Raw genomic sequence first — 9,083 nt, 5'->3', positions numbered from 1 at the left:
TAGTTTCAATTTATGTTGACAAGATAGTGGTAAAAGACTATGCCCCAAAACAAACAAACAAACAAAAAATTGACTTGACCTATCCACAATGGATTTGAAAGGTCACTGCCCTTTCTCCCTACTTTTCATTTTGATGTTTGGATTTTCTTCTTCATCTATCGAAGCAGAAGAATGCTACAGCTTCCACTGTATGATACACCTCACACTTGAAGCTTAGCCACTAAGACGTCCATATCATCACCTATGTTTTAAGTAGTCTTTTTCTTAAACAGCACTTTAATATGCATCTTCAAGTTATTGAAGCTAAATGAGTTGTAGTAGGGGAGAAATGTAGAGAAACGTGCAAAATATGGATGGTAGATCTGGAAAGGCAGATGCGTATTGAAAGAAGAACCCAGAGAAGGAGGCTACTGAGGAAAGATATATGCAGAAGGAAACTAAAACAACTAAATGGATTAAAGGAGCAAATGAGGAAGAAACAAGAAAAGATTCCATAAGAGACCTATTCTACAGCCAAAAACTGGAGAGATAAAAGCTCCTCTGTACCATGAAGAAGACTGTAAGAAAATGAAAGGTAAGGCCATGACAAAGAGAGAAGCTAAGAAAATGGCAGGCTATGAAAATGTCAGAGGCTGAGTAGGAATTCTGAGACAATAGTGAAAAAGCATAACATGAAATAAAGGCTGTTGAACAGGAAACAAATAAAACAGTGAAAGTGTTGGAGAGAAGCAATGCTTCAAAAATTAAGGACAAAATTATGCTATAGAAGAAAGAATGAAGGATATGAACAGAAAAGTTTACACAATGCATCCTTTCATGTCACAAGAGGTTTTGAGGGTGATAGCAGAAGGAGATGATTATCTCGGGGATTTCTGGATGACCCTTTTACGTTATCTTTTAGTCAAATTCCCTGGCTCAGCCTGAGGAATAAGTTGAGTCAAAGGTGCTCCTTGCTTTTGTCCTAGGGGGTAGCTAGAGGAGTGAATCGGTAGATGGACCCACTTTAAGAAAGACGTTTATAGATGACATTAATGCAATGGACTAGAGAGGGCTTGGCAGGATTGCCTTAGCCTTTGCCTAGGGAGAAATCAGGTTTACTTTAGATTCGATCTCAGAGTTGGGGACAAACATGCCCTTTCAGACAACCTTTCAAAGCAGGGCCGCTCACTTGCCCCGGATCAGCCTCCAGGCAGACCGTATTGTTTTCACCTTATCTTGGAAAAAGTTACCAGTCGACGGCTGTCAGTAGGAACTCTGATGCGTCCTACAGTGAGCATGATGCAACCAAGGTCAGAGGCAGAGCTGAAAGGGTGCCCAGAAAAGGAGGCAACAATACAAAAAACCTAATTAAATGATTTAGTCTGAGATACAGCAGCCAGATGGGTGGGATAGATGGGAGAAAAATAAAAATTAAAAATAAAAAGACAAAAAATTAGAACAAGTTAAAAAGCACAGTAAAAGCACAGTTAATTGCACATTCTGGTGGAGCTATCCAGGGAACAGACACTTTTTCACAACTGTCGTCATCATGTAACACAACCATTGTCTTTGTAATCACAGTTCTATAGAAAGTGTCAATAGATTAAAACAGCACAAATTTACTACCAAATTTTCTAAACAGGTAAAAATGCAGTCTCAGCTGTTCCCTTAAAGCCAAGGAGAAAATTCTAAAGGTGCCTATGTTAAGATCAGTTATGAACAACTTCAGTGAGTGTCTAGTTCACATGAAACTAAGCAGTGGTCTGTCTCCAGTTTTGCTTCCATTTACCTCAGAATTACAAAAGAGATACTGAAAGAAAGGACCAACAAAATTATATCCAGCTTCTCATAGCAACTCACAGAAGGAAGTTCTGTTAATTGACATGTTTACAGGAATCACAGAGTAAAAATTATATATAGATATATATATATTTTTTTTTTTTAGAAAAAGCTTTTGAAAATGGATTTGGACTTTGAGATCATTTAGGTGATAACCAAGATGTAACCTTCAAAATTTCTGAACCTTGGGAAAAGCAGATAGAATTTTAAGATGAGGAGTCCATCTATGGCTTTGCCTATATTAATACCTTTTTAATTTTAAAAAGGGAAATCATTGAAGAGCAGTTTTTCTGATGGGAAAAATGTCTACATCGCTATTTAGAGTCTCTGACTTTTTATGTGAAAAAAGCACAGAACCATGCTGTAAGTTTGTGTTTCCAAGTAAACACCTAGTTATAAAGACAACATTGAAAAGAAACTAATGAAATTCCAAGGTGTTCTAGGATGGCTGTTTTATTCTGATCAGTGGTAGATTGCACTATTGACCAAGTGTCAGACACAGAGCGATACAGTGATTGAATAAAAGTGTATACATAATCGGAGCAGAGAACTTTGCCAGGACTAGCTCTGTTGCTTTTCCTGTAATACCAAGAGAAACCTTCTCTTATTTCCCCTTTCCCTGTCTTTGCCATCCACACCCTCATTCTCCAGTAGAGTGCAAATACGTTTCCATTCATCCCCTCCTCTACTTCTGTTGGTGCCCCCAGATAAAATAATGCAAGGTGCCTTAGCTGGAGACACTGATGAAATATTTGCAGACCAGATATTAATCTGTTATCTGTTCTGTAGGTGTGAGATGTGATGAGGATGACAGAGAATCCTGCTCTGCAGGTCTTAAGTAATTTGAGCCACAGATATTTAGATCTGTCTTTGGACACTGCAAATCAGTTATTACGGGAGGGGGGAAGCCCTTGGGAAGCCTACCTTGAAACATATTTCAAAGGCCAGGGGACTTGCATGAAAATTGGGTAATGAATGAAATTTTGATTGCAGAAAAATCACTTAGGGACGTGCCTGCTGTTGCATGCCACTGCTCTCTATGTAAACCCCAAATGCTTAATGATGTAAACTTTTGTACTGTAGGTTTTGTAATGCATTCTCTCCCTCAAACTGCTTTTTTCCTCTCGGACAAGGAGGGTGTCGGGTGGAATACTAGTTTTGTCTGCTGGAAAAAGATAAATAATTCAGCAGCTGCTGTGATGGTTTAATAGCACACAAGACCAGGTGTGAAGGAAGTAAACTTTCTCACCGGGATGCGAGAGTTACCCTAACAGAGAAGCAACAGTATGTCTGTAGCTAAGCTGCTGCCAAGTCTTAAGTAATCTGTATTAACTTCCCAAGAAGAGGAAATGTCTCTGTCATTCCACCTAGGATTTATTATGCAGTTCTTTGTCAGGATTTTGCTTCACTGGAGGGAATTTCTTCTTTGTCAGAGACAGAAAGACTGGGCTCTACGTATCTTCTCCTAATGTTTGGGATTGTCATACTATGATGGTCAGCATAGCTTAAACCAGAGCTTCAAGATCCATCTGGGTCTTCTGCTCCTTTGTCTTTTTTCAAGGGTTTTTACAATCTGGATATTGAGGGTCCCTGTCCTGAACGTTTGGGTTCATATGGGCTGTACATCGCCCACCTCAGCACTGGCCCTGCAGAGCTTCCCACCCACGCAGAGCTGAGCCATCTCTGTCGGGGTGTGTGACGATCACATTTGCAGATTGAGACTGCTCAGAAGACAAAATATGCTTCTGTTTTGTGCTCTTATTCTATTATTTCTTTATTAGAAGGGTGGAGATAGAGAAGTGCGGGGGGGGGAAAGGCAAAATCAGAAATTTCAGCTACTTACAAGAAATACGTGAAGGAGAAAAAAGATGTAGAAGGAAAAGGGGACATTTTTCCATGTTAGTAAAAGGCAGAGCACCCAGATGGGGCAGGTACAGTGTCACAACTCTTACTGATGACTATTAGGTATTAAATTAATCTGTTTCCTAAACTAAACCATTACCAACTGAAGGTTTGATTAAGAAGAATTCAGTGTTTCTTGCTACATTTTTCTATATTAAGAAAAAGGCACTTCCTATAGCAAGGAGGAAATCTGTCCTCATTCTTCAGACAGTTCTGACTTTCATATTCAAATGCATAATGGAGACTTATTTTCCAAATAAAACAATATTTTCTTCCAAGCCTATATCACTGACCAGTCACAAAAAACCTTTTTTTGTTTGGATGAATAAATACATGATCTCTGTTTCACAGACTGAAAAACTGAGTATAAAATTGAAGCCATCTGCTTCAGACAATGACAGGAATGTTGGCCAGAGAGCAATACCTGTTGCCCAAATCTGTTGCTAAATTGCTAGTCCACAGCAATTTACACTGTATGCCAACAGTTTTATTTTTCAGTATATCTTTTTATCCAACACCCATAGTAAAAAAAAACTTGTGATCATTTCAGTGGCACACTAACCCTGAAAATGCCAGAAATACCTGTGATAAAAGCAAAAGATTTGATTTCTATGATTCGAGGGATATAAATACAACAACTATGATTAAACCAGACTGAGATTTTAAGGCTGTTCCATCAAGATAATTCCAGTTCCTACACCCTATATTTCTCATCATTGCTAGAGACACAGGAATGGAAACAGTAGATTTGTTTATGCTCTCACTAAAAGATGAATTAAGGTGAATCATAAAAAAACCAGATGGGCATTTATCTGAACTTCCAAAAAGATCAGATTCACTGCATTATCACTCACTGTGTGTTCACTTTGTGGATATATGAGCAAATGAATTCCCATGGCAAGAATGATCACCAAAAAACGAGCTTTAAATACAAATTGAGGCCGTTAAGTAAAGTAAGTATCCAGAGTATTAAGTGCCAGTACTTACAGCTGACAGACAACTATAATCTAACATTAGCACAACTACAATCAGTGAATCAGAATTTTTCTTCTACATTATTTGTTCCTTTTGATTACATGACAAGTATTCATTTTCATGTCTGTACCAGATCAGCACAGAATTGGCCCCATAGTTCAGTGTAACCCTATTTTGTTTGATTTTTGTTATTGCATCTACAATCTGTAGGAGAAAGTTATCATGTTTTCTCTGGGTACAACCCCTAAGTGTTTCTAAATACAACATATTTACTTACCCTTCCAGGAAGCTAAATATGGCAGGGACGGTAGGGAAGAAAACAATGGATGGCGAGCCTCTGCAAACGTGGCAAAGATTGCAGTGTCGCTACTGTTAGTGTCTCCTAATCTGAATGGATATAGGGGCTGTTTTTCTAAACAGCAGCTTCAGTACTTCTACATCCTGCTGAAATTAATTTTACCATGCATTTGATTTTGGTTATGGTCATGGACTTTGCCCAGAAACATCCACACAAACAATTTATTTCTTACACTAGTGCTCAGAAATATCTACCGGTGTATGAAATGGCAAATATAAATCCAATTTCTATTTTGTTATTCTAATTTAATAACTTCTATTTAACTTTCACGAATGTCATCCACTTCCTCTGTGACCCCTTAGCAGAAGCTAATTGTGTAACTTAATTGGGGATATGAATGGTTCCACTAATTTTTTATTCCAAGGTAGAGCAATGGGTAAACAAGCACTTAAATATATATAAATATTATATCTATATTTGTACATTATCCCAGAAAACAAGAAAGAGAATTGATAAATACTTTGGCTCCAGCAAAAGGTGGATGACAACATCCAGGTATTTTTTTTCTGCCAAGTTTCAGAAGCATTGCACTAAAAGTGGGGTTGTTTTTAGGAAAAAAAAAAAAACACAAACAGAAAAAAAACAAACAAACAAACAAAAAAAACCCCTCAAACACCAAAAAATCCCCAAGAAACAAGAAAAGGATGTACCTAAGCCTGTGAGCCTTTAATTAGGTGCATAGGGGAAGAGGTTGAATATCAATTTAATCTGTAATCTGGCCCTCTACCAAGGAGTAACCAACCTCTTCGTATGGATGTTCAAGGGCAAGCATCTAATTTCTACTGGTGTCAAGGACAGGCAAAAATTTCAATATGTTTTTACAATAAGTGTTTTCTCCATAGGCAGGAGTACCACCGGATCCAAGGGAGAGACTTCATGTGTCATCACAGACTGTTTAACGGGCTGATGCCAAGAACCAATTCCATGGTATCAGCACTTTGCCGTACAACCCCAAACAAGTCTTTTCACGTTTACATGCCTCAGTTTCCCCATCTATGAAATATCTGCAACGTGTTATATTAGAGCAATAACATGGGGCTGCTGTCATGTTGATAAGTGGCTTAGAGATCCCTGAATAGATGCTGACTTTGCATATAAGTGTGTATTTACAAATGAAGATGTATTCTCTTGTTATGAATATTGTGTATTACAGGCTGCTTGCATTATCAATTTAATGTACATGAAGATTCAATCAAAGCTGTTTAAGACCTTGAAAAAGACGCTACTCTGTGTACATTCTGATAGGCTAAGTGTTGATTCAGCCTACACACACGCACAAATAATATCTCGAGTCATTAGGGTCTAGCTTTTTTAAAAAGCAGTTTTCAAACTTTCAAAAATCCTTTCTATGTGTGATCTGTGAGTTGCCTTCTACATTCGAAGCTGATAAAATGCAGGAATGTTCACATTCATGAGACAATAGCTTTGACTGAATGCTGTAAAATGAAATAGTCTCTTTCAGTTTTTCCTTTCAAAAGGAAAATTGCATAAATAATACATTTGGGCCTTGCAATACAAAACAAGCACAATAGCTACTTTACAGCTTTCATCAAAATGAAGGCCATCTTTTTCATTTATATTATGAAACTGGTAATACAATATCATCATCTCCGATTGGCTGAAATCATCTAGACGGTGAGCTCTCCTTTCCAGATAATGCCACTTGGTCCCTATGTCAATGGAATGTGTAATGGTGGGAGGTATAAGACAAATTTTTTGTCATTGGTTAGCAATGAAGCTTAAAAAGAAGTAATAATGGAGATTTATTGAGCAATAAGCAATGCTTCCCAGTGAAAAAGAGTAAGACAAGTATCTGAAATGTTTCTGTGCTCCTTGTCGATGTTTTGCTTTTATATTTGGGCTCCTTTGCATTCTTGGTATGTTCTGTTTCAAAGGGGAAAGAGTATGCAATGAGGGAAAGGGTAGCTTAATCTTAGAAGGACCCTATGATAAAAGGTATATCCTTCATTTCCTCCTTAACATTAGATAGATTTCGCTCCACCAGACAGAAAAACCCCGAAAACCATTTAGGAGATGTCACAGAAGGGTAGGTGGTGGTGCTGGAGGTATGCAGTTGTGCTCCATTCCCACCGCCACCCTGAGGGCCATTTCGTCTGTTCCCCACTCTCAGCTGAAGCTCCTTCTTTGACAGCTGTCTCTGTGTTCTCCACTCACTCTGCTTCTTGCCTTTCATCTATTGTCCTCAGTCTTGGACTAAAACTGAAACTGAACCAAACATGGAGTATGACTAATCACACAAATCTATTCACAGTCATCCTTAGGGAATTCTCAAGCCCTCACGGCTACAGATATTTTGCATTTCCCTAGCTCTTTCCTGTATCATGAGAGAATATGACATCATGTCTGGGTAAAGAATAATATTTTCTTTCATATGATAAATGCTCTACCCTTCATTTTCTCTCTCAGTTGTAGTGTGTTCTTTACTTCTCAGATATATTCACAAATTACACATCCTGAGCTGATTTTTCTCCCTCACAGTGACCTTTCAGAATACGATATGCACCCAGAATGGAGACCAAAGCATATGAAGTTTTTACATGCCAGCTGAGACACACACTTGGTAGAGCCACCTCTTTGACTGCAGAGAATATGTATACAAGAAGCAAGGACATTGTTCCAGACCTGGTGAATTTTCTAACAAGTTTGGTTCCAGTCTAGTTCTGCCCACGAGGCAGTCCACCGGAAACAGGAGTAAACTAATTGCTAAGTGTGTTGGCATCAACATACATCAGATATAGAGAACATTTCATCAGCCTTTCCCAGACAGTTTCCTACTGAAACTACACATCTAAATGGTATGAAAGTACCAAAAGCAGCTCAGAATGGGCAATATTTTGTTCTTGGCATGGACAGTTATCTCAGTCCATCCTGAGGTATGTTTGCTAGGTATTCCTTAGTCAGACTAGTATACGCAGAGTTGCCTTTGTGAATCCCTAGTTTTTGTCCAAGGTCTTTGACCACACCTCATCCAGACTTTGAAGGGATTCACTGTACCAAGGAGGACCATCTATTCAGAGTCCAGCCTGATGTGTGCTAAGCTAAAAACAAGACCTGTTGGACCTAGGTGACAAAGCAGTTCCTTGAGAATGTTTTCTCCTTTACTGTGCCTTGACTTTTCCCTTTGTAAAATGGAATTTGGCTGCTCTGGGAGTGTTTTGAGCATGACTTGCCATTTTTTATCCATGGCATTATGCCACTAGATATTGTTTAACTAAACCCCAGTTGTGTTTGAGATGGGAGACTGCTACTAAACTTCCATGGTTAGTGCAAACCCTACTGAGTACTCTGTTTCTTCTTCACTTAATCACTCTCTCATTGATTTACAATTCTATTTTCTGCAAGGACAGACTTCTCTTGATCTGCTTATTGAATTCAACAGTATGGGTTCATAATCCTTCTCCTTTCTCATTTTAACATGAGCGAGAGTGGAAGTCTGTATAAAGCTTCTCACTTTCAAGCTGGGAGCTTTTATTTTTATTGCAAAATGCAGTTGGAACAGAAATGCATATCTTAATGTTATAAATTTATTTTCCCCATCAGATGAACAAACCCAAACTTTCTATGCAGGCACTAAATTCGGGCATTCTAAATCCACATCTGGAAACTGAACATTGACACATATCTTCTGGGCAAAGCTGCAGTTATTAGATGTTATTTGAATGCCAAGGTCAACCATTAAAATTATTCCCTCCTCCACATCATTATAATATTGTACTACAAATGTCATCAGGATTGTGACATGGATTGTGAGACTATAACATTAATTTTCAGCTGGTCTGCAATTATATTTCTTTCACTGTGGAAGTGTTAGCTCTGATTTGATAAAGGATAATGCTGTGTCAGCACCTGCGCAGGAGACCTGCAGAGGAAAGATCCCGGGTACTGAGAATTCACCAGCAGAACCTTGTCCCTGGAAAAAGTCATCTGGGTCTAGATCAAGTACTGACATGTGCCTGCTGAGGTATGAAACTAAAGCGTTCATGATCAAATAGCCCATGGCCCATTTCAC

Source organism: Grus americana, chromosome 1, assembly GCF_028858705.1.
Source record: "Grus americana isolate bGruAme1 chromosome 1, bGruAme1.mat, whole genome shotgun sequence".
NCBI classification, from domain to species: Eukaryota; Metazoa; Chordata; class Aves; order Gruiformes; family Gruidae; genus Grus; species Grus americana.
This window is presented reverse-complemented; position numbering follows the sequence as displayed.